Raw genomic sequence first — 25228 nt, forward strand, 5'->3', positions numbered from 1 at the left:
TCTTCCTCCTGCTCCGGCCGCACTGGCCTTTCTCTCCTTGATGCCCTCCTTACTCCCTCCCCGTCTGTCCCGATGTGTTTGCAACTTCTGCTCTTCTGCTTGGACCTCTCCGCCTTAACATGTTGGCAGGGTCAGCATGTCCAGGTCTCATTTCAAATATGATGCCCTTGGATCTTCGGGCCCCCGACCCCCGGTGCTTCTCTCATCACACCTCCTTGTTCCCCACAAGCCGACTCCCCAGCTGAAACCCAAGTCCATGTGCTGAGTGGCGGCTTTGGCTGGTTGAGCCCTACCTTCCCAGAACCTAGCAAGGTGTTTGCACACAGAAGATGCTCAATTAATATGTGTTGAAAGACAAATGAAAAGAGGCCGCTGCCCTTTCTGTGATGCCACGCCATAGCTTGTATGGTCAGCTGGGTCAGAGGTGGAATCAGGAGTCTCTTGGGGTGGTGTGGTGGAAGAAAGACCCTGGATCTGTCTCAGAGTCAGAAGACCTGGGTTTGAATCCTGGATCTACCTTGGACCGCCATGCGGGAGCCACTTATTTCCTCTGAGCTGCTGTTTTCTCGTCTATACAGTGGACTTAATAATGCTTTCTTTCAGCTGGTTGCTGTGTAGATTAAATAAGGTCCCACATGTGACAGTCCTGGGTGCACAACAAATGTTGAGGGTGCATTTTCTATCTCCTTCTGGGCTTCTCTGGTCAGAACACAAAGCTAACAAGGGGAGGGCATCATGGACTTAATGTCTCATGGGCTGGCTGCAGCTGGCTTCCTGGCCTCAGATTTGCCCTGGTCTTCACCTGTTTAAAAGCCATCTCAAAGTGCACGTCACATGGCACCAGGGCTAAATAAGAACACGAATAATCATGGTAGCCACTGAACATATGTAGGCCCTCAGCAAAGGGACACGGATGGTGGACAAGATGGGGTTTTACCAGAGGAGACAGAGAAATGGAAGTGACATTCATTGAGCGGTTATTCCTTTCAGCTGGTCTACACACAGGATTGCAGCTGTCCCAGCATTCTGAGGAGGGGACGTCACTGTCCTCATCCGACAGATGAGGAAACCGCAGCTAAGGACGGTTGTACAAAGAATAGGCATGTTTTTAAGGCTTTTGCTACATGCCCCATAGCTTTGCAGAAGATGTGTTCTGATTCACATGACCACCAGCGGTGAGTCCCACCACACCCTCGCAGAAGTCATTTTTTGGGGGGTGGTGGTATGGTTAACATCTACTTTTTATTAATTCAATCAATATATGGGGAATTTAACAGCAGGTTAACAGCAAGTAGTTACAAAATCTATTTTTCCAAGTTTAAAATAAGTTGTCTTGAGCAATCTCTAGCAACCTAAAACCATGAGAACATGTATGAATGGCCGAAGCACTTTCCTGTAATGCCTGTGGTAGGATTATTAGCAATTTCCTGACAAAGTCTTCTAGTTCAAGGTGCACCTAATCTGGAAGCTCCATGATCATATTTGGCCTCTCATATTTCTCTATAAATAATTGTGACTAAATATGAAATCAAGTAAATATAAGTAAAACTGAGTAAGAATACCCTGAAGCCTTCCCAATTGGTCTTGCTGCTTTGAGGACTGACAACCGTTGCATCCATCTTAACCGGATTCCAGCTGCAGCTTGCCATCAAGCCTACTGGCGGCTGCCCTTTAGCACCCTATGCAGGTCATGCTGCTTTGGAGACAACTAGCTTCAATTTTAAACTGATGCAAGTTGATGGAGGGCTCAGTGGTGCTAATTGGCTCGGCATTATCCCATTCTTTTCCCTCCCATCCTCTCGTTTTAGCGCTAGGAAGAGCAGCCTATCCTTGTACTGGTCAGCATAGGAGGAAACCATAAGCTTTCTTTTTGGTTCTACAGATTTGTAGTGTCATTGGTTGCTATTCCTTGGGTTGAAGTCACTGGGGATTTCTCTATTTCTTCCCTGAGCCCAACTGGAAAGAGTTTGCTAGATGTGGAGCCTGAAGAGAACATGTGCAAACTGTCCGTTTTTCCCTCTTACTGGTCACAGGAGATATTCTTTCACAAGCAGAGGGCTGGTTTTCCTCCTCTTCAATTGAAGTGTTATGACACCAGGGACACGTCTCCTGGTTGGTAACTTCTCAACTGTCCTCGAATGGAGTGATTGCTCTTTTGAACTGCTATGTTTCCCTCATCAGTCCTTGAGTTGTTTTTCCATTCTTAAATAATTTCTAGCACATTGGTTGATCTTGCCAGAGAAAATGTATTCCCTGCTAACCACTGTTATCTAGCAGTTCCTCAGCTGTGATTCTGGGAGCAAGATCCGCTTTTATAGACTGTTTCAAAATGCTTTTAGCACAATCAGTTATAGAATCCCAAAGTGGATCTTCAAAATGTAGTTCTCTCTTTTTTACTAATTCAAAAATTTCTCTTGTGAGCTTGCTGTAAAGGGTGGTTCTCACATAACAACATGTCCTTATGCATCTATGACCCAACGTCACAGTGCTGTCTATGGCTGTGGGCATTGATGCCTGCAGGGGTCCCACATGTGACGCACAGCATGGCTTCCCCACAGCTAAGCCAAAATGACCTTTATGTTGAAGTTGTTAGCATCAATAAAGCTGCTTTAAACTGGTGTGCTTGCCAGTTGCAGATCTCCATGTACGCTGTTGTGAAGATGTGCTTCAGCTGAGGGGAGTAAGGCTCTGGATGATCGACCTTGACTTGCTCTCGGGATTTCTCTGAGTTCTCCCTCCTCACAAAGCTCCATCACAAGGTACATTCACTTAGGTTCTCAAACACTTGCTCCAGGCATGTGGTGTGTTTGTGATTCATACTCTAATTTTAGGAAGCACGACCCTCGTCCAAGTAACTTTACAGTGGAGCTTCTAACCTATCTTTATTTGCCCACTTTGTTTCTGTTTCCTTGTGTCCAACCTCAGGGACCACTCAAAGTTCCTGTGTCCCGGTGTTCTTCCAAAGGTGCAGATCTCCTGGAGAGTAGCTCCGTCATCCAGCTTTATATAAGCAGCTTTTCCTTCTGCAAAGGACCCCTGAAACCATTGTTGAGATGTTTTTCTCTTTGCATTTGAGGTTCTTGAGGGCTATTCTGTGAGAAAGAAATGTATCTTTGATGGTTGGGAGGGCAGTGAATTAGCTGACAAGGCCACACAGGAATGGGATTAGGGGATGGGCTGTTGACCTTTGCTGAGACTATAGAATCTTCAATATTTACCAAATCTTACCCAGAGGCAATGTCTCTGCTGGTAATTTTTTCTTTTTTTTTCTCTCTGGTTAAACTACAAAATTCTACTTACAAATTCTGAACTACCAATGCTTGATGTATCTCACATTTCCACCATTGAAATGGGAGAAAACTTTGTTTTACAAGAACATACACAAAGCCTGTCTTCTGAGCATTAGCGACACTTGGGGCATTGGTGGATTCTCTAGCCAAGCCACTAGCAGCCATCTGCTTAACTCTGTAACAAAAGCAACTTGAAAAGAAAGGTGTTTCCACTGTTTGAGGCAAAGAACCAAAGCAAAAAAGATACGGTAAGCTGATGGCCGATTGGTGAGGTCCGTAGTTTAATGATGTACCACACTCATCTTCTCACAGGGGGCCTATAACAACTTCACTTTAAACTTTTAAAAATGGTTCATGTCCCAAGACAGAGTGGAGGTGAGAAGGTGCAGATGAATGGGAACTATCAGGGACCAGCCCAAACACTGGACCTGGGGAAAATGGTGTCCAAGTGCTCTGCCCCAGGAGAGACTAGGAGACTAGACTAGACCAGAGACCCTCAGCCTGTTCCCTCTGCAGTGTCATCCTGATCCTGAGGGGCCATGCCCTTGCTCGGTCTACAAAGACCAGGGGGTCAAGGGGCCAAGGGCTCTAAAATTAGGCAGCAGGGGCAGTGGGTAGAGTGATTTTCCTTAGAAGGGGCTCTGGGTGGGCAAATTCCAAATGATATGGCATACTGGGGTTAATCAAGGGCATGGATCCACCAGGAAAGGAAAAAAACTTAGAAAATTATGTACACGTTTATAAAGATAAAAGCTAAATGAAGGTTAAGAAGTCAAGTAAAAACATGAAAATCAGACCTCTCAGTGTTAACTGTAGTCTTCAGGCACACTGTTGGAAGAAAATGCAATTTCTAATCTTAGGTCTGGAGCAAACATTTCAAGAAACAGAACAGTTTTAGCTGACAGAGAGCAGGACTAAGAAAGGGTATGTATTGTAAACAATGCTTTTATTGCTTAACTAAAGACCAGTCCCCTCTTTACCCTTGGAAACAGAGTCCTTAATGCCTTTAAGTCTAATTAGACCAGAGAAACAAAGATCAGGAAACCCAGAACCCTTGATATTGGTTTTGGCAATGATTTTTTTGTATTTAACACCAAAAGCAAAGGCAACAAAAGGAAAAATAAACAAGTGGGACAACATCAAACTAAAAACTTCTACACAGCAAAGGAAACTATCAACAAAATGAAAAGGCAGTCTACAGAATGGGAGAAAATATTTGCAAATAATATCTGCAAGGGTTAACATATGCAAATCATATCTGCAAGAGTTTGCATATGGTTATATCATACCATATCATAAAGGGTTAATATCAAAAATATATAAAGAACTCATATAACTCAATGGCAAAAACAAACAAACAATCTGATTTAAAAAAGAGCAGAGGATCTGAATAGATATTTATCCAAAGAAGACATACAGATGGCCAACAGGTGCATGAAAAGATGTTCAACATCACTAATCATCAGGGAAACGCAAATCAAAACCACAATGAGATATCACCTCACACTTGTTAGAACGGCTATTCTCAAAAAGAAAGAAATAACAAATGTTGGCGAGGATGTGGAGAAAAGGGAACCTTGGCGCACTGTTGGTGGGAATGTAATTTGGTGCAGCCACTATGGAAAACAGTATGGAGGTTCCTCAAAAAATTAAAACTAGAACTACCATATGATCCAGCAATTCCACTTCTGGGTATTTATCTGAGGGAAGCGAAATCACTATCTTGAAAAGATATTTGCATCCTTATGTTCATTGCAGCACTTTTTACAATAGCCAAGACAACCTAAGTATCCATTGATGGTTGAATGAATAAAGAAGTTGTGGTATATAAATACAATGGAATATTATTCAGCCATAAAAAGAAGGAAATTCTACCATTTGCAACAAAATGGATGGACCTTGAGGACATTATGCTAAGTGAAATGTCAGAGAAAGACAAATACTGTATAATATCACTTATATGTAGAATCTGAAAAAAACAAAAGCAACCAAACTCCTAGATACAGAGAATAGACTGGTGATTGCCAGAAGCAGGGGGGTAGGGGGTGGGTGAAATAGGTGAATGTGGTCAAAAGGTACAAACTTCCGGTTATAAGATGAATAAGTCCCGGGGATATAATTTACAGCATGGCGACTACAGTTAACAATACTGTACTGTATATTTAAAAGTTGTTAAGAAAGATGTTAAAAGTTCTCATCGCAAGAAAAAAAAATTGTAACTATGTGGGGTGATGGATGTTAACTAGACTCACTGTGGTGATCATTTTGCAATGTATATATGTATAGCAATGTATATATGTATAGAATCATTATGTTCTACACCTGAAACTAATATAATGTTATATGTCAATTATATCTCACTTAAAAAACACAAAAAATAATAATAAAAAGAGAAAAGGCATAACCAATTCAGGGAACTCATGCGTTCTGTTGCATTTGGAACTGGGCTGGGTACCAAATTCTGTATCAGTCAGGGTTCAATTGGAGCAGCAGGAGCACCTGACTCAGTTGTGGCTGCCCTTGCAGCAGGCTCTGTATGCCTGCCGTCTTTGTGTCTGACGCTGGAGCCAAGTCCCACAGGCGGTTAGGAGGAGAAGACGGTTGTGGAGTAGGCAAGAGCAAGCACAAGCTGGAACCACCTGCAGAAACAGGAGCCCATGAGGACGGCCTGGGACCTGTGTCTGCTCTTGTTACCTTTGATCTTGGTGGCGTGGGTCCTTCACCATGACGCTAAACATGCACACCTGGTCCGGGAGTCAGAGGAGCTGAGCGAGGGTCCAGAGGCAGGAGGAGCAGCTGCAGGCTTGGCTGCAGCCTCACGCCGCTGAGAGGAGCCAGATGGTAAGCGAAGACGCAAGTGAGCCACAGCGTGGCTGCTGTTTCTCTCCCACCCTCCAAATCTCCCACCAGAGTCTCTCGTCACCCACTCTAACCAGAAATCTAGGAGGAAGGGAATTCTGGGACATGCGGCTCACCCTAGCAAGTGGACACACTGCAAAGCCACCACAGCCAGAGTGGATTTCTTTCTCAGATTGTTGTATGAACAGGCCTATGCTTACAGAATCTCAAGGGAGACTTCATGGTTATTAAATTTTCTACTGGAAGCTGCTAGACAGGTAGGTTCCCTGTGGGTTCCCTTTGATTTTGGTCAATTTCCTGCCTGCCCACTCTTCCACTGAGTTTGTAGCCACTTCAGGTGTCCTGGCTTTCGGCAGGGCCTCATTTTTTGTGGATTCAAGGCCTGGTATCTTGTTCCCTTGCTCATGGCTTTGAATCCTGAGGCTCTGGGTCCCTGACATCAGCGTTTGCTCCCACTCCAGGGCAGCCCCATCTCTTGAATTTGCTCTATTTTAAGCTTACAGGTTTGGTTTTTCTTGGGGTGGGGGAGTGGGGTGGAGATGTCCTTTACTTTCTTGTGAGCACAGTGATGCATTTAAAATTATGTTTGACGATGCTGGCCTGGTGGTGCAAGTGGTTAAGTGCGTGCGCTCCGCTTCAGTGGCCCAGGGTTTGCAGGTTCGGATCCCAGGCGCGTACCAATGCACTGCTTGGTAAGCCATGCTGTGGCGGCGTCCCATATAAAGTAGAGGGAGATGGGCATGGATGTTAGGTGAGGGCCACTCTTCCTCAGGAAAAAAGGGTGAGGATTGGCATTGTATGTTAGCTCAGGGCTAGTCCTCCTCACAAAAAAAAAAAAAAAAATTATGTTTGATGAATTCATCCAGAATTTGGGTGTTGTGTGATGGCAGGTATTGCAGAACATCTGGTCCAGCTGCTGGAAGTTTCTAAATTGAGAGGATGTAGATAAAGCACCCAGTGTGGTAAATGCCACATGGTAGAAACCCAAGACATGTACTGATTAATACATAGATACTGGACTGTGCTGGCGGTGGGAATATCAGTTGAACAAAACAGGTACACTGCCTGCCTCCAGGGGATTCTATTTCCGTGTGGGATGGAGGGAGAGGAAAGCAATCGGCAGATAAATGGATTAATAGCTAATCAGATATGTGTCATGAAAGAGTTAAACAAGAGGCTGAGTTAGTAAATCAGAGATACATAAATATATACAGATATATAGCAATACATATAAAAATATAAAAACTACAATCCTTCTTTCCTTTCTTCCTTCTATTGAGGGACGGAGTTGAGAAGCAAAGTAACACGTGAGAGAGAGAGTGGATGAGAACAGGTTGGAAGAATGGACGAGGTCAATCTTGCCTTGACGTTTAGTCACAGAGCCTGAGTCCTCACCCCATTGTTCGGCAGGAAGTTCAGTCTCCCGGGGCCACTTCTCCCCTGATTTTCTTGGAATCCCCCATCATGGCCCCTGGTCTGTCATTTTCTAAGAATCACATTTGGTGGTGGATCAGGCGCCCCGACGCTCCTCCGGAGGTCTGAGGACCCCATGCTTTGTTGGGGGTGTTTGCTGTGGCTGGAGTGACTGAGGATTAGCAGGCCCAGAAGGAGTGGAATTAAGAAGTTGTGGCTGTGCTCCAGTTCTGCTCTGACACAGTAAGGAGAATGTCACCTTCTGTGGTCCGTTCAATCTTTAAAGGTATGTGTGTGTGTGTGTGTGTGCGCGCGTGTGTGCGCGTTTGTACATGTGTGCGTTTGTGGAGGGGTGCTGTAATGTGCTCCAAGGCGAGGTAGCCTTGGACACACAGGGACACGGCTCACACCTTTGCCACCATGACTATGTGCCTGATTGGATGCCTTGCAGGTCGCGGGAGCTGGATGCTCAGACATGCTCAGTCTCGCTGGCGATTTGCTTGTCTCTGTGACTGTGGTATGTAGAGTGACAGGTTGGACTTGTAACTAACCAGTCTCAGTTATTCCTCAGAAAACAGGGAGGACACTTATCTCGGCATTACGTTCAAGGGCAAGTGGTCCAGGTCCCAAAGATTTTAGCTCTTTGATTTAATGACTGTTGTTCTCTACAAATGGTACATGCTATAAACAATGAACATGATTTTTGAGAAATATAAAAAGAAGGCTGCAAACCACGCTAAATCCAATTATCCCCCAAACACCCGAGTTAATATTTTCTGAACATTAAAATAGATACCTGTCCATGGATCTATGTGTGTGTATGTATGCACACACACACATACAGAAATAATTTCTGGAGTGGGATTATACCACACATAGTGTTTTTAAAAACAAAATTATTAAATTTAATATTAATTGAAATCATTAGAAAAGGAAGCTGAAGTGAAACTGAAGGAAATGCTAAATTTCCAGTAAATGTTTTTCTATTACAAGAGATGGTTGCAGTACTTAAAAAATTATTATGAAGCATCTATACAGGCAGGAACTGTAAGTCATATAACAAGTGCTATGTGTCCACCACCACCCACTAGGAAGTGGAAGGCTACAGTTGTTTCAGTTGCCCCACTGCTCCTGCCCCTCGCCCCCCTGGGCTGAGACAAGTGCTGGCATCAGCTGGTTTGGAGCCTGGAGCCCATGCCCCCTCCCAAGTGCCCAGTGCGGGTTCCAGGGCCTTGGCCCTCACCAAGAGCTCTTTCTCTTGGCCAGGTGTGTGGCTGGGCTGGTGTGCTGGCAGCTGGGTTACAAGGGCACCGCCTGTCTCTCATAAAAGTCACCATTAGTGGCCCTCAGCAACCACCCTGGGTCGCTGCCACATCAGAAGTGCAATTTCAGAAAGTGAGAGCAAATGATTAGATTTGAGGACCCTAAAGGCTCCTTCTCCAGCCCCTTGTTGCTGACTTGGGATTACTCAGATGTTCTGATTAGCGAACCTCACGATTTTTGGATGTCTCTCTCTGTTGACTTCGGGATTATGAGCTCCTCAGGTCTGTTAAGTTTGGCATCACTTGTTTCCCCTCTGCTTCATCTGCAGACTTATGACTGTCTGGTCTTCTGCTGGCACTGCTGTGGCTTGCAGGAATTGCCATGGATTTATTTTAATTATTTATATTTTTTTATTATTTCAGTGGGATTTGACAGAGAGAAAAGGTAAATATTTGAATGGCAAGTCTCATTCTATTCTTATAGAATATATCTATATCTATATCTAGATAGAACCATATACAGTATATAAAACAATGAGAAGCAAAGCAGGCATTATGTAAGAAGTAGTGGAACATTTTGAATCTCTCATGGGTTCTCCTCCATTTATTAATCATGCTTCTGACCCTGAATCTTAAATACATTTACTAAATTGTTACTAGTATCTTTATCTTTTCAGGTGACTTATTATTATTTTTCCCTCTTTTAAAAAAATTATTATTTTTCAGCTTTATTGAGGTATAACTGACAAAATTATGAGATACTTAAAGAGTACAACATAATGGTTTGATATATGTATACTTTGTGAAAGGATTCCCCCCATTGAGTTAATTAACACGTTCACGTGACTTACTAAGGCTGTGCACCGGCATTTGATGATACAGGGCTAGCAAAAGTGCACGGCAGGCCCCAGGGTGGGCAGGAGGATGGTGCAATTTGGACAGATGATTTGCTAAGTCTGTTTTCTAATCACCCCGGGTTGACTGAGTTAATTTTAAAGTTGTTTGGGGGACTCTAGGAACCCGATGTCAGCTTTAGAGCTTGGCTTCTGGGCTGGATGTTTTCTTTGCCCTACAGGTCTGCTCTAGCCTGTTCTCCTCATGGTGATGATCCCGACTGAACCAATGGGCTTCCTTGCCCTCCAGCTCTTGCATAGCTTCAGTCAATGGGGAGGGAGGAGAGTGGAGTTGGGGTATTTGTCCTCCTGGACCCCTGTTCCCTGTGGGCTGGCCTTGGAGGGCTGTGTCTTTGACAGAAGATCACAGCTCCTCTCAAGATGGCATACTCTACGAGACTTTCGCCTTCTGGTGGGTAACCACTCCTTCCCCTCCTCCCCTGAGTCCTGAGCGTTTACAGTCTCAGCGACGCTAGTCCGGGGGGACCGCACTGTTCCTTGTGGTTTCCATATACAATTGTAAGTTGTTCTTTTATTTCATATTTCTTGAATTATCCAAATTTGAGCAGGTCATCTCTTTCCTGCTGGAACCCTGACTTACAGGTTCTATGAAAAATTGTCATGAATGAGGCATGCTATTAATGACCTGATTCTAAGAGGACTAAGGATGGCAGATAATATATGACAGGTTTTGACATTTCAGTGTGTGCAGTCTTGGTTTTACACTGCTCTGATTTCTTACAAACTGTGTGATCCTGGACAGGCAAGCCCAGCCCCGACGGCAGCTGCAGGAGAGAGAGATCAGCATTGAATTTTCCACTTTGGGGTTGGAATTCCTTCCCTACTTTATTCCTAAATCATCCCTAGTGTATAATGTAATTAAAAGTACTTCTAGGACACTTAAAAAACCCTCTTTCCTCCCATGCTGCCTGGCTAACAGAGAGCCAAGGGGTCTGCTCAGGGAGGGCACAGATTCCTGGTGTTCAGTGAATTTGGCTAAATGACAGCCACACTTACGTTGGCAGGCGAGTCTGAGAGATGCTCAGATCAGCAGGAATTTAGCTTAAGGGAGCGCCTTCCCCTTACCCATCGGACAAACAGAGCTACTGCAGGATCCCACAAGCTGCATTCCACTGGCAGGTCGCAAGCTCCTTAGGGCAAGGGTCTTGGATGATTCGTCCTGTACGTCTCAACTCACCAGTGTTTGGCAAATAGAGATGCCCAATCAGTGCTTGTTGAACAAGTAGTTAGACTCTTATGACTCCAGGGAGCTCAGAAGGCCATCTCTCAATTCCCCCGACTCCAGGGGGCTTGCAACAAAGCAAAACACTCTCCAGTGTGAGTGAGGAGGGCCTTCCAGAGCTTATTCATCCACACATTTAAAATCATTCTCTAATTGAATGTTATATAATTGCAGGTTAAGCTAATTTAGTTGGATGTAAATAAAAATGAATGGTAAGACCTTTATAATAGTTCTTTTTATATCTGAAGGCATTCATACCTTCCCTGGCTTCTTTCTCTTTCTTTTCTTTCTGGACTAAATTATCCCAATTTTTAAAAATTTTCCCAGGCCTCAAATCCAATAGAGTATGATGAAATTGGCTGAATCCGTTTGAGTTTATACTGTACCTGATGTGGAGACAGCATTGCCTAGAGTTACTGTCTTACAGTTCAGCGCGTTTAAGAATCAGAATGATTCAGTGGCTAGTCACCCGGACTAGGTCGCCTCCTTGAAGCCCCCTCATCCCCTTTAGTAGTGTCAGCGGAGATGGGTGGCAAGGAGGTGGTTCACTGAAGATAGATCTTTTAATCCAACCTGGGATCATGGGTTCTAGGAAGCATGGTGGCATCAAACCTCTACATTCTCTAATCATAGGCCAGTTCACTCACAAGGGAGAGAGAGGAGTTAGCTGGGAAAGAATGAAGTGTGTTTTTTCCTGCAGATTTTTATCAGTCTATCTCTTGAGTAAACTGGAACAGAAAAAACTAGAGGAAAAATAAGTAAGTCTTCCCTTTTAATCAACTGAAGCAGGGGCACTGAACAACCGTCAGCAAAACCAGCCTCGATTTCTAAGAGGAGAAGAGAAGAAAGCACACCCATTGATTTTCCGGTCCCTGGTTGAGTCCAGGGCTTGGAAATGATCTGAGTGGGTGTGGCAAATACTCACTTCCAAGCCAGCAGTGTGCACGGTCCTAGTTGTGGAGCCGGAGCGCCTCAGGACAAGATTCTGTCTTGAGCAGCCCCTGAAAGACCCCATTCACCAGTGCACAGGCCTTATCTTAAAAGACACGCTGAACTGTGGCCTGCATCTATATTGAGGTGGAAAACCGTTTATTTTATTAACAAGAGGCCCTGGATTTACATCTTACTTTTGGATTGAGCTCTGTGCAGCAGAAGGTGAAGCTCTAAGTGTCTGCTGAAACCAAGGCCCTTACTCTGCCAAAGAGGGGGTGATGTTTTGGAGGGGAGAGGTGCTCTCAAACAGGAGGGCCAGAGAGAAAGAAAAGAGAGAAAGGAGAAGGGGAAAGAGAGGAGCTAGCAAGGTGGGATCAATTGAGGGGCCAGGTCTAGGAGGCTGGGGCAGACAACGGATATTTTTGGAATGAAGACGCTCAAAGCATGTGTTGTTCAGGCTGTGCATGGAGTAAATTGCACATCTAAAGAGAGCAATTCACTTTGCAGGTGTGAATATTTGAACTTGAATATTTATTACGATTATCCACCAGATGTCAGTAAAGTGTCTCATTCTAGGCAGAGAAGAATACTAAAGGCAATTTTGCGACAGATGAAAGTATCTCGAGGAAGGGATGCTTTAAAAAAATTCGCACAAAGGAATAGTATATGCTAGCAAATTCCTGATTTTTGGCCTTCTTCCACTTACTATTTAAAACGTCTTCCTCTTACACCACTCCGAAAAAAGAAAAAAAGAAAACACTCCCAAATTTTCTACCCTCTGTGAAGCCATCATGTCCAAAATCTGCAACAAAACAACCAAACCAAATAGAACACAACTTTTACTGTCCCCAAGTGCATGCTCCATTGCAAGTGCCTTTCGTGTGCTTCTCATAACACGCTCCGCTTCTCTTCGGGTATTTACAGTACGTAATCTGTGACTATCTGTGTTCGTCCCTGCTTCTCCTAGAAGCTTGTAAACCTCTTTTAAATCAATAATTTACCTTTTTATTTAAATTATGCATACTTATAGTTAAAAGTTAAGTATTACTATTAGGCTTTAATGAAAACTAGCCATCACCTACCCCACCCTCTGGTCTCCTAGTCCCACTCCTCGGATGTAGCTCTTTCACTTGTTTCTTTTGCTGTATACATTCATACACCTAAATAATTTGCTTCAATGTCTATTTCTTGATTTATCAGATTTTTCAGTGCCTTCCTGTTACAGTGGTTGAGTATATTAGTCAGGCTAAGCACCGCTAGCTGCTATAACACATGAACTCTCCATCATGCTAGCTTAACACAGTAAAGGTTTCTTTCCCAGAGTAGGTCATCAGGGGAGGAGGAGATTGTTCTCCACACAGTCAGAACTCAGGCTCTTTTCATCCTTTGATGCCACCATCTTTGATATGTGGCTTCCAAGTTTCCCCCAGAACAGGAAGCGGGAGCAGAGGATTCAATGTGGGGATGAGGCCAGCGAAGTGCGGAAGGCAGAGAGTTGGTGTTAGAAAAGCAGAGGGGAGGAAGTACATCAGGTCAGAGGGAGTGATAGACTGTGCCTTGCACAGAAAGGAGAGAACGACTGCTGGAGTTAGCAGCACGGATGTCACTGTGACCACGCTAAGATTGTGGGCTGAAAAATGTGATTGGTGTGGGCCTCAGAGGGAGAGAGAGCATCTCAGACAGTTTTGCAGACCCTTTGTATGGAGAAACAGGGAGGATGCTGAAGGAGGAAGGGGGATGCCAGCTGGCTCCTACGCTGGCAGGCTGGCCGTTAGAGACGGGAGAAGGTGGCGTAGGACGCAGGAGGTCCTGGAGCGGCTCCCTGCACTAGGCCTCGGCGCGGCCCGCGCTGCGCTCGCGTCAGGAACAGGCGGGGAGGGCACGCGGGCGCGGAAGCTGCAGCAGGTGGAGGGGCTGCCTGTGGTGAGGACAGTGTGGGGGAGTTTTTTCAAGCGTTAGGTTTTTCAGGGAACGAGAGGTGAGGTTATTAGCTGAGAGTTGAGGACGACGGTAAGCTGAGAGGTGGGTTTAAACTTTATTTCTTCTTTTTGAAACATTCTTTTACAGTCATTTTAGAGAGATTTGGGCAGGGAATACGGGTGTTCCCCCTGCCATGTTTAACAGGGAGTCCAATTCTAAACCGCTGAAAATTCCAGCGCTACTCTCCTTTGCATCTGCCAGGGCCTGAACCGTCAACTCGCAATACATGTTTGCTCAGCTGAGGGGAATTTTCTTCCTGGTTACATTCAGCTTTTCCATTGCTTTTTTGACGTTTTTTCCTTATCACCTTCACAAACTTGAGAAAATTAAAGATTAGCGTGTTAAAGACAGGGTTCTCCATCCTTTCTCGCTAGGGTTTTGTGTTTCCGGATTGGCCCTGTTCTCAGGCATGCGCCCTGAGTCACATCTCCGCGGGACGCGGAGGGATCTGAAGCAGTCGGGGAGCCCGCGGCGTCGGCACCGGCACCCTGTTCTGGGTTGCTGCGGACTGTGTCCGGCCGCCTCCAGCCGGCGTTTCAGAACCGGGCTCCCGACTCCGCGGTTTCCTGCCCTAGTGAAAAGCGCCGCCTTTGCGCAGGGAGCGCCGCGTCCGGGCGCTGGTTGTATCATCTGGATGCAGTGGATTGTCACTCATATTATGGCCTTTGAATTGAGATTTAAAGCACTTACAGGACCAGATTCAGAGGGTGAGGGAGCTGGTTATTGCCGCGAGAGAGAACACACGTCCACGTGGCAAGCGTGTGAAATTAACTTAAAAACAAGAGGAACCTACATTTATTGAGGCTCATTTAATCCTGACAGCTTCTCCTTGAGGATTATTATACCTGTTTTACAGATCAAGACACTGAGGCACACAGAAGCCCAGTGACTTCTGAGGTCAGACACTTGAAAGTGACAGGCAGGCTGTAGACTGAGCCCAGTGGCTCCAGAGCCAAGCTCCCCCAAGTTCTGTGTGGACTCCTGGAGCCCCTACTTTCCTGTCTCTCAAATGGGAGGATGAGCGTGTACCTTGCAGAGTCATGCTGAGAGTTAAGTGAGATAATGCATTTAAAATACTGGCATATCACAGGAACTTACTAAGAGTTTTGTTAGTATTTAAAGTTGTTTTTCTCTTTTTTTTTTTTTTTAACAAGAAATACAAAGTAATATTTGACCCATTTGGTAAGAAATACATGAAAAGCCCACTGATCTGCAAAGTTCTTGTTCTTATAGTTCTTTCCATTGTATTGTTGCAGTAATTGGTTTTGGGAGCATAAAGTATAACTACAATTTATCCTGTACATTTCATTAGTTAAATAAAAGTTCACAATTCAATGTTTTTTTTTTTTTTTTTAGTTGAAGTTAACTTTTTTTTTTTTGCAGGGGAAGATTTGTCCTAAGCTAACATCTGTTGCCAGTCTTCCTCCTTTTTTCTTCCTTTCTCCCCTCCCGGAAGCCCCAGTACTTGTTTGTATATTCTAGTCCTAAGTTCTGGTTCTTTTATGTGAGCTCCTGCTGCAGCATGGCTACTGCTGGAAGAGTGGTGTGGTTCCAGAGCCAGAAGCAAACCTGGCCGCTGAATTGGAGCAGCCGAACTTTAACCGCTAGGCCATCAGGGCTGGCTCCAATTCAATGTTTTTTTAAAGGGAAAGAAAAACTAATAATATTCAGAATAAAACACCACCTCATTTCTTTTTCAGTTTTCATAAGGCATTTATTTTTCTCTACAAGTCCCTCATTTTTTCATTAATAATCCGGAATATTGAGAAGACCAGACCCATTTTCAGCTGAAAAATTACAAAACAAGGAGAACGTATTTTAAATGAGGATTTGTAGGTTTCCTCTCCACCAGGCTATTTCATTATTAGTAGTAAAGTGGGTGAGGGTCAAGTTGTCAGGAAGACCGCGGATGTGGGTCAGAAGACTGGGCACCCGTCCCAGCTCTGCCTCTTACCTGCTGTGAAATCTTGGGTAGGTAGCCAACTTCTCCACAGTCAATTTCCTTGTTTGAAGTTGGAGATAAAGCTTCCCTTAGTCCCAGGAACACTAGTTCCATGAGATACTAGTAGATGGCAAAGAAAAAAGTGTTTCATGGTCAAATACATCTGGGAGATTCTGCATTAGACAAAGTGTCTCTACCAAGGGCCTTCTTGGGGCCTTTGATGTGTTAATGGCACTGTCAATATCTAAGACACCGATGTAGTGTTTCCTGCATTAACTTCCTCGAAGAACTTCTTTGTCAAAGAATCTCTCTCACACTTTTAGAAACACTGGGATAATATACATAAAATGTAAAACTTTTAATAAATATTAGTAAATGATAATCATTAGCTATTTGGCCATTCGTGTAACATTTAAAGAACCACGTAAAATCTCTTAACTAGAAGACTTTCCCCCGTAATTTCTCCATATCTTCTACTGCTGGGAAAAACACTCTTATAGGTTATTGGGGCAATTCTTATTGATACTTCATCTTTGCCCAAAATCACTTCTAAGTTTAAATGTCTTTACTATAGAATATGTGGCTCACATGTTAGCATAACTCACTATATATATATTATTATTATTATTACAAAATTGCTTTCCTTTGTTTCAAATCCTAGATGCTTACATTGAGAAAAATTTTTGGCTCAAGAAGACATGAGCAGACAGAAGCAAAGGCCCCCAGTGTGACGGGGTAGGCATTATGAAGATGACCGATTCTGCTTTTTATTTTTGTAAGAGATAGGGAGTCTGTCAGGGGAAGGAACGCTTATGTGTGTTGTGTTATCAGAATGTTGCCTGATTTCATCATCCACTAATACTAGACTAGGGATAGGGTCTGTCCTCTGCTCTCTTGTAGGACTGCCAGGAGAACTGTAAGGTGACAAATACAGGACCATTTTTCTTACTGCTTTCCCTCACTTTCTTCTTTTTAATAGGGAAGTTCTGACTTAAAATGTGAATAAAAATAAAACCATAGATATTAATTTGCTGAATTCTGAACCAAATCAATGTACAAGATGATCCATTTTGGGGACAAAACAAATATTTCAAACTTTAAAAATTATATTTTTTGTGTGTGTTTCTATATAAATGTGGTAGTATAATATTATAATTATATATTATATAAATATATATAATATGGCATTATGCTAACATGTATGTATAATATTTATAAAGTTTATGCTAAAAATATAAATTTATAAATTTATGAAATTTATACTATAAAATTTATACTAATGTTTATAAAAATAAATGTTGTGCAATCAAAAGAATTAAAAAACTCTTAGTCTGACTTTTGTAACTTTGCTTATTTCTATGGAACTTTGTACCTTAAGGAATTTTAATAGAGGAGTGCTGTCTATGAAACTTTTTCATGACGTGAGTCACATTGAGGGTATGGATGCGGATTGTTTTAACTCCATGTCGCCGTCAGGTCTGTAGGTTCCTATGCCCTGCCACTAACCAACCACAGAGTACGGCAATGCTTGGTATCTTTTTTTCCCCATCTCCTCCCTCACTTTTACATTGATTGTTATATCTCCTGACAACTGCTTCCCTCTGCCCACCTCCATCAGTATTTGTGATTTATTTTGGGAAGGACACTAGAGGAGCAGGTGTAATCGGACTGCACTGAAATGAACTCTTGGCTCTAAGTACCAGGCTGTCCTTCAGTTGCCGCGAGTGCAGGGCCTGAGCCACCATCTGTGCTTCTTTCTAGAATCTGAATGTTGTTTGGCGTGGATGTTTACTCTCTGGACGAGTGTCTGTGACTGCAGTGATTTCAGAAATAACTTTCTAAAAGTTATAGAATATATAATACTCATTTTAGAGAATTTGGAAAAGACAGAAAGGTACAAAAAGGATAATTAAAAAAATTACAATTTCACAGTTGGGAGTAACCACTATAAACATTTGCATGTATTTCTTCCTTTTTTATTTGCATATATATTTCGTGTATTTATTTTATGCATATTTTACAAAATTTGGTTTATACTGCATTTAAGGTTTTATGCTGTACATTTTCATTTGACAGTGTTGATAAGAATCTCCTATGTAATCACACTGTCTTCAAAATCTACACCCATGTTAATGGCCACATTCATCACACGAATATACAACAATTTATCTGACTATCCCCATGTTATTGGAAGTGTTTGATATTTTATAAAGCACTATGATGAAAAACCTCGTAAATAAATATTGGCCCCATCTCTAATCATTTTTTAGGCTAAATTCTCAAAATGAAAATCCTGGGTAGAATATATGAAATGTGATGAGCATTCTTTTTTTTTTTTTATATATATATATTTTTTAATTTAATTTTTTATTTATTGCAGTAACATTGGTTTATAACATTGTATAAATTTCAGGTGTACATCATTATACTTCTATTTCTGCATAGATTGCATCATGTTCACCACCAAAATACTAATTACAACCCATCACCACACACATGTGGCGAGTTATCCTTTTCGCCCTCCTCCCTTCCCCCTTCCCCCTTCCCCTCTGGTAACCACCAATCCAATCTCTGTCTCTATGTGTTTGTTTATTGTTGTTATTATCTACTACTTAATGAAGGAAATCATACGGTATTTGACCTTCTCCCTCTGACTTATTTCGCTTTGTGTAATACCCCAAATGTCCATCCATATTGTCACAAATGGCTGGATTTCATCGTTTCTTATGGCTGAGTAGTATTCCATTGGGTATATATACCACATCTTCTTTATCCATTCGTCCCTTGATGGGCACTTAGGTTGCTTCCAAGTCTTGGCTGTTGTGAATAATGCTGCAATGAACACAGTAGTGCATTGATCTTTACTCATTGGTGTTTTCAAGTTCTTTGGATAAATACCCAGCAGTGGAATAGCTGGATCATATGGTAGTACTATCATTGATTTTTTGAGGAATCTCCATACTGTTTTCCATAGTGGCTGCACCAATTTGCACTCCCACCAGCAGTGTATGAGAGTTCCCTTCTCTCTACATCCTCTCCAACGTATGTTGTTTCCTGTCTTGTTAATTATAGCCATTCTTACGGGCGTGAGGTGATATCTCATTGTAGTTTTGATTTGCATTTCCCTGATAGTTAATGATTTTGAACATCTTTTCATGTGTCTGTTGGCCATCTGTATATCTTCTTTGGAGAAATGTCTGTTCAGGTCTTTTGCCCATTTTTTAATTGGGTTGTTAGTTTTTTTGTTGTTGAGATGCATGAGTTCTTTATATATTTTGGAGATTAAGCCCTTATCAGAAGTATGGTTTGCAAATATCTTCTCCCAATTTTTAGGTTGTCTTTTTGTTTTGTTGATGGTTTCCTTTGCTGTGCAGAAGCTTTTTAGTTTGATGTAGTCCCATTTGTTTATTTTTTCTATTGTTTCTCTTGCCTGGTCAGACATGGTGCTTGAAAATATGTTGCTAAGACCAATGTCGAAGAGTGTACTGCCTATGTTTTCTTCTAGAAGTTTCATAGTTTCAGGTCTTACATTCAACTCTTTAATCCATTTGGAGTCAATTTTTGTGTAGGGTGTAAGGTAGGGATCTACTTTCATTTTTTTGCATGTGGCTATCCAGTTTTCCCAACACCATTTGTTGAAGAGACTTTCTTTTCTCCATTGTATGTTCTTGGCTCCTTTGTCAAAGATTAGCTGTCCATAAATGTGTGGGTTTATTTCTGGGCTTTCGATTCTATTCCATTGATCTGTGTGTCTGTTTTTGTGCCAGTACCGTGCTGTTTTGGTTACTATAGCTTTGTAGTATATTTTGAAATCAGGGAGTGTGATACCTCCAGCTTTGTTCTTTTTTCTCAGGATTCCTTTAGCTATTTGGGGTCTTTTGTTGTTCCATATAAATTTTAGGATTCTTTGTTCTATTTCTGTGAAAAATGTTGTTGGAACTTTGATAGGGATTGCATTGAATCTATAGATGGCTTTAGGAAGTATGGACATCTTAACTATGTTAATTCTTCCAATCCAAGAACATGGAATATCTTTCCATTTCTTTGTGTCTTCTTCAATTTCTTTCAGCAATGTTTTATAGTTTTCGGTGTACAGATCTTTCACCTCTTTGGTTAAGTTTATTCCTAGGTATTTTATTCTTTTTGTTGCAATTGTAAATGGGATGGTATTCTTAATTTCTCTTTCTGCTACTTCGTTGTTAGTGTATAGAAATGCAACTGATTTTTGTATGTTGATTTTGTATCCTGCAACTTTACCATATTCGTTTATTACTTCTAAAAGTTTTCTGGTGGATTCTTTAGGGTTTTCTATATATAAAATCATGTCATCTGTAAATAGTGACAATTTCACTTCTTCCTTTCTAATTTGGATCCCTTTTATTTCTTTCTCTTGTCTGATTGCTCTGGCTAGGACTTCCAGTACTATGTTAAATAGGAGTGGTGACAGTGGGCATCCTTGTTTGGTTCCTGTTCTTAGAGGGATAGCTTTCAGTTTTTCACTATTGAGGATGATATTAGCTGTGGGTTTGTCATATATGGTCTTTATTATGTTGAGGTACTTTCCTTCTATACCCATTTTATTCAGAGTTTTTATCATAAATGGATGCTGTATCTTGTCAAATGCTTTCTCTGCATCCATTAAGATGATCATGTGATTTTTATTCTTCATTTTGTTAATGTTGTGTATCACGTTGATTGACTTGCGAATGTTAAACCATCCCTGCATACCTGGAATAAATCCCACCTGATCATGGTGTATAATCTTTTTGACGTATTGTTGTATGCGATTTGCTAGTATTTTGTTGAGGATTTTTGCATCGATGTTCGTCAGTGATATTGGCCTGTAGTTTTCTTTTTTTTTGTGTGTTGTCCTTGTCTGGTTTTGGTATCAGGGTAATGTTGGCTTCGTAGAATGAGTTAGGGAGCTTCCCGCCCTCCTCAATTTTTTGGAAGAGTTTGAGAAGGATAGGTATTAAGTCTTCTTTGAATGTTTGGTAGAATTCACCAGGGAAGCCGTCTGGGTGATGAGCATTCTTATAGCTAAATTGTTGTGCACATCCTTAATTATTTCTGTTCACCAATTCTATGAAGCAGAATTGCTGTTCAAAGAATATGCACATTTTGTTTTATATACGTGTTTTTAAAATGGGAATAGATCTCTCTGTCTTTTTTCTAGTGATTGTGAAAGAAATAATGTGTTCTCTGTAAAAAATATTCAGACACAGAAAAGCATAAAGAAGAAAGTAAAAGTCATCTGTCTTTCCACCATTCCTGTTCACACTGTGGATTCTGTGCCCACAAACACAAATGTGTGCACAAAAGGGAGAGGGCACACACACCTACACCCAAGTACAAAAGCGGGGTTGCTTCTATACAGACTGTGTTCTATGCTGACATTTTAAGAAAATTTATACTAGAACATGGCATACTGAGAGAAATGTGCACAAACGTAAGTGTACAGCTGGATGAGCGTTCACACATGTACACCCAGATTAGAAATAGAAAAACTGGAATACCACAGAGGTTCCGTGTCATCTTTATCAGGAGCCAGGCTTACTCTGTATCATTCTAATTTTAGTACATGTGCTACTGAAAGGAGCGCTGAACGTGTGTTGGGGTGTCTTTCCAGGTGAACAAGGAAACTGTGTTTCATTGAATATAAGACAGCATTGATTGTTAGTGTCCCATTGTTTTATGTACTGCTGAGAAAGAGAGAGAGAGAGAAAGCAAGCAAGCTGCCAATTAAACTCTAGCACGATGCTTGTAGTCTTGTAATCCTGTGTCATAACCAGCTTCTTTTTTTTAATTGAGGTATAATTGATATATAACATTATATTAGTTTCAAGTTTACATGATTCAGTATTTGTGTATATTAAGAAGTGATCACCACAATAAGTCTAGTTATCATCCATCGCCACACATATTTACAATTTTTTTTCTTGTGATAACTTTTAAGATCTACTCTCCTAGCAACTTTCAAATATGCACTACAGTTTTATTAACTGTAGTCACCATGCTGCACATCACATCCCCGAGACTTATTTATTTTATGGCTGGAACTTTGTATCTTTTGACCTCCTTCACCGCGTCGCTCACCCCGCACCCCCCACCTCTGGGAACTACCTATCTGTTCTCTGTGTCTATGAGATCGGTTTGTTTGTTTAGATTCCACATGTAAGTGAGATTATACAATATTTGTCTTTCTCTGTCTGATATAACCAGCTTCTTGATGCTTTGAAATTTCTTTCCTCTCTTCTGAGGTTACCGGTTTCTCTGTCCTTCAGCTGTACTGCAGGGCGTGTGGAGGCAATCTTTCTGCATTTTCTCATCTTCAGCTGCTTCTGGGTATCTTCTTTTTGGGTCTCATTAAACGCTTGGTTTCTTCCTCTCCAGAAAATATGAAATTGTGGTCATTCTTCCAATGAAGATGATTTGCTTCAGTAATATTAAATTTGGGCCCTGCTTTTCTGTTTCCATACCTTTCTGCATACACTATATGATTTTGTTTCAATGCTGATTATGGTGAAGTCTTTTGAAAGATGTTTTAAATAACAATTAAACTCAACGTGTGTAGTCCCAATAAAGTGCATAACTTGATGTGAAATGACAACTATTAAAAGTTTGCTGGAGTTCGTGCACCCCCAAGCAGACAGGAGAATAGCGGGACCTGTGTGAAAAATGTAGGTCTTAGAGTCAATGAAATACAGTATATATGCACCATCCTTTTTTTATAATTGAGATTCTATTGGTTTCTGTGTGATCTGTTCACAGACAATGTAAACAATCTATACACAATTCCTACACATAAGAATCTGTACACATAAGAATCTATACATAATTCTTATGCAAATACTAACAATCTAAAAAAAATGGTTGCAATCCTTTTTTAAAAAATTTATCCAGTCACTTCAATTAAAATTTGGAGGCCATTGTCCTTAAAAAAGAGGCCATCAGGTACCTATATGATAAAATATTGGTAAGTTGTTAGGTCTGAATTTCCACTACTTCCTGATTTATTATCATACTTACAACATACTAAAAGAAGTTCCATCTTTCACAGTGTATTAGCAAAACTGTAGGATGAACTGGACCACTGCTACCAAAGATGTCACAGATGGCATTCTAGTCTGACTGGGAAAGCCAAGATCAGGGAGCAGTTTCCTTTAGAAAACCGTTCTACTGAAGAACAACATGGACATAGAAGATAAGCAATTTGAAATGTTTGAGATATGCTAAGTGCCTGGTTATGAGTGTGAATTGCATTTAATTGTGCTTCTATCCTAGTCTGTGTTATAGGATATTCCCGTCCCCACCCCCCAGCGGAACGGTAAATTGGTGCACAAGATGTCACAGACTTTCTTAATTCAATATTCCTCTCATTCCTGACTGTGCAGAAAAATAAACAGCACCTGATTTGACCTTTTAAGAAAAGTGTTTACACTTATTTAAATATGTAAAAAAAATTCTTAACAATTATTTCCAGAACTTCTAAAATTCTTGCCTTTACAAGACAGTTGAACAATACAGGGGATATGCTGGCCACAGTGAAGACTTGGGACGTGAGATTCCTCATCAGACTTGGCTGCTTTTGCTCCTGCCCCATCAGAGGCTGGACCCTCCTCTTTGTTCTGTTTTCTGCAGACACGTCTTTCCTTTCCCTGTGACCCGCTCCGGACTCATCCTTTTGCTCCTCTCTCATTTGCTCGCACTCTGAGGATCGTTTCTTCCCTGTGGCTTTTCTGTGGCTTAGTCTCCACGTTGGCAGATGCAGCCTGGTGGGGCATTTCCCTGATCCCTTGGGGTTTCTCTCCTGCCTCTGGGGTGGATCGCCCTGGCTCCCGGGCATCTTGGTGCTTGCGGTGGGGAGGGCGGGTCCCTGGCTGCTGCCGCTCCTGCTGCTACACTGCAGGCTCCTGCATTGTCGTGTTCCTGGCTGCACAGCAGTCCACTGCATGGCCGTGCCTGCTTTATTTTCCAATCCTGTATGGATGATGGACGTGCAAGCCTTTTCTAATGTTTCTCTATTCGTAAAAGTCAAGACAATAATTATTTTGCTCAGATAATTATACTTTTTGTATAACTCTTTCCTTGGAATAAATTCCTGAAAGAAGGACCATTAAGTCCAATGTTATGCACATTTCATGGGTTTTCTGTGTACTGCCAAATCGCTTCTAAAAAGTTACACAGATTGACACCCACTGCTGCTCTATGAGAATGTGTAATTCCTGAATCCTTGGGAATACTTTTCTTTTAAATCTTTGCTTAAAGGAAAATTACCTTATTTTAAGAATGCTTGCATTTTTTGATTACTATTGAAGTTGGATAATACTTCATATTTTTATTGTGGCCATTTGTGACCTGTTTCTGTTCTTTACTCATTTCTTTAGTTTTAGTTACTTATTTTACTGATTAAAAACACCTCTTTCAATATATTGACATTTTCTGTTTTATACGTTGTAAATTTATTTTAGCTTGTCATTTACCTTTTCACTTTCTTACTTTTTCATAGCTTTTTTTTTTTGCCATGCAGAAATTCTAAATTTTTTTTTTTTTTTGGTGAGGAAGATTAGCCCTGAGCTAACATCCAATGCAAATCCTCCTCTTTTTGCTGAGGAAGATTGGCCCTGAGCTAACATCTGATGCCAATCCTCCTCTTTTTGCTGAGGAAGATTGGCCCTGGGCTAACATCCGTGCCCATCTTCCTCTACTTTACATGCGACGCTGCCATAGCATGGCTTGACAAGTGGTGTGTCGGTGCACACCCAGGATCCAAACCTGTGAACCCTGGGCTGCCAAAGTGGAACGTGCGCCCTTAACCACTATGCCACTGGGCCGGCCGCCAGAAATTCTAAATATTTATGAATTCAATCTATTGAGATTCTCCTAGGTGGCTTTTAAATTTTATTTTATGCTTTTGATGCCTTCTTCACTACATGATAATGTAAGTATTTTATTGTCCTATTTGTATTGTTTAAAATAAAGAAAATCCAACTGGAAATTTGATTGGAATTTTATTCTATTAGAAGTTAATTTAGAGATAATTGTCATCTTTACAATATAAAAGCTTCTATTCTGGACTGCAGTATATCTCTTCACTTTGTGTACGTTTCAGGTCCCTCAGTAAAGATTTGTAATTCTTTTCATATAAATCCTGCACATTTTCTATCGATTTTACTTCTAGTTGTTTGGTCTTAATTGCTATGTGAAACGAAAATTTTTCCTTAATATTTTCTAACAAATTAATGCTGATATGTGGAAAAAATTGATGTTTGTATATGTTAACGAGGTGAAGAATATTCTAGCTTCTTGGCAGCTGATATTAACTTTCATTTATATGAAGAGCTTGGTTTTACTGTAAAAAAACTGTAATAAGCCTGAGGGTAGAAGTGATCATGTGGCTGGTTTTTAGTTTT

General features: G+C 41.5%; 1 pseudogene; it reads right to left on the reverse strand.

Moving 5' to 3' along the window:
- Positions 1-1876: 1876 nt before the first annotated feature.
- On the reverse strand, positions 1877-23769 carry LOC131419847 (serine/threonine-protein kinase 33-like; annotated as a pseudogene).
- Positions 23770-25228: the final 1459 nt, after the last annotated feature.

Source organism: Diceros bicornis, chromosome 22 (assembly GCF_020826845.1).
Source record: "Diceros bicornis minor isolate mBicDic1 chromosome 22, mDicBic1.mat.cur, whole genome shotgun sequence".
Taxonomy (NCBI): Eukaryota; Metazoa; Chordata; class Mammalia; order Perissodactyla; family Rhinocerotidae; genus Diceros; species Diceros bicornis.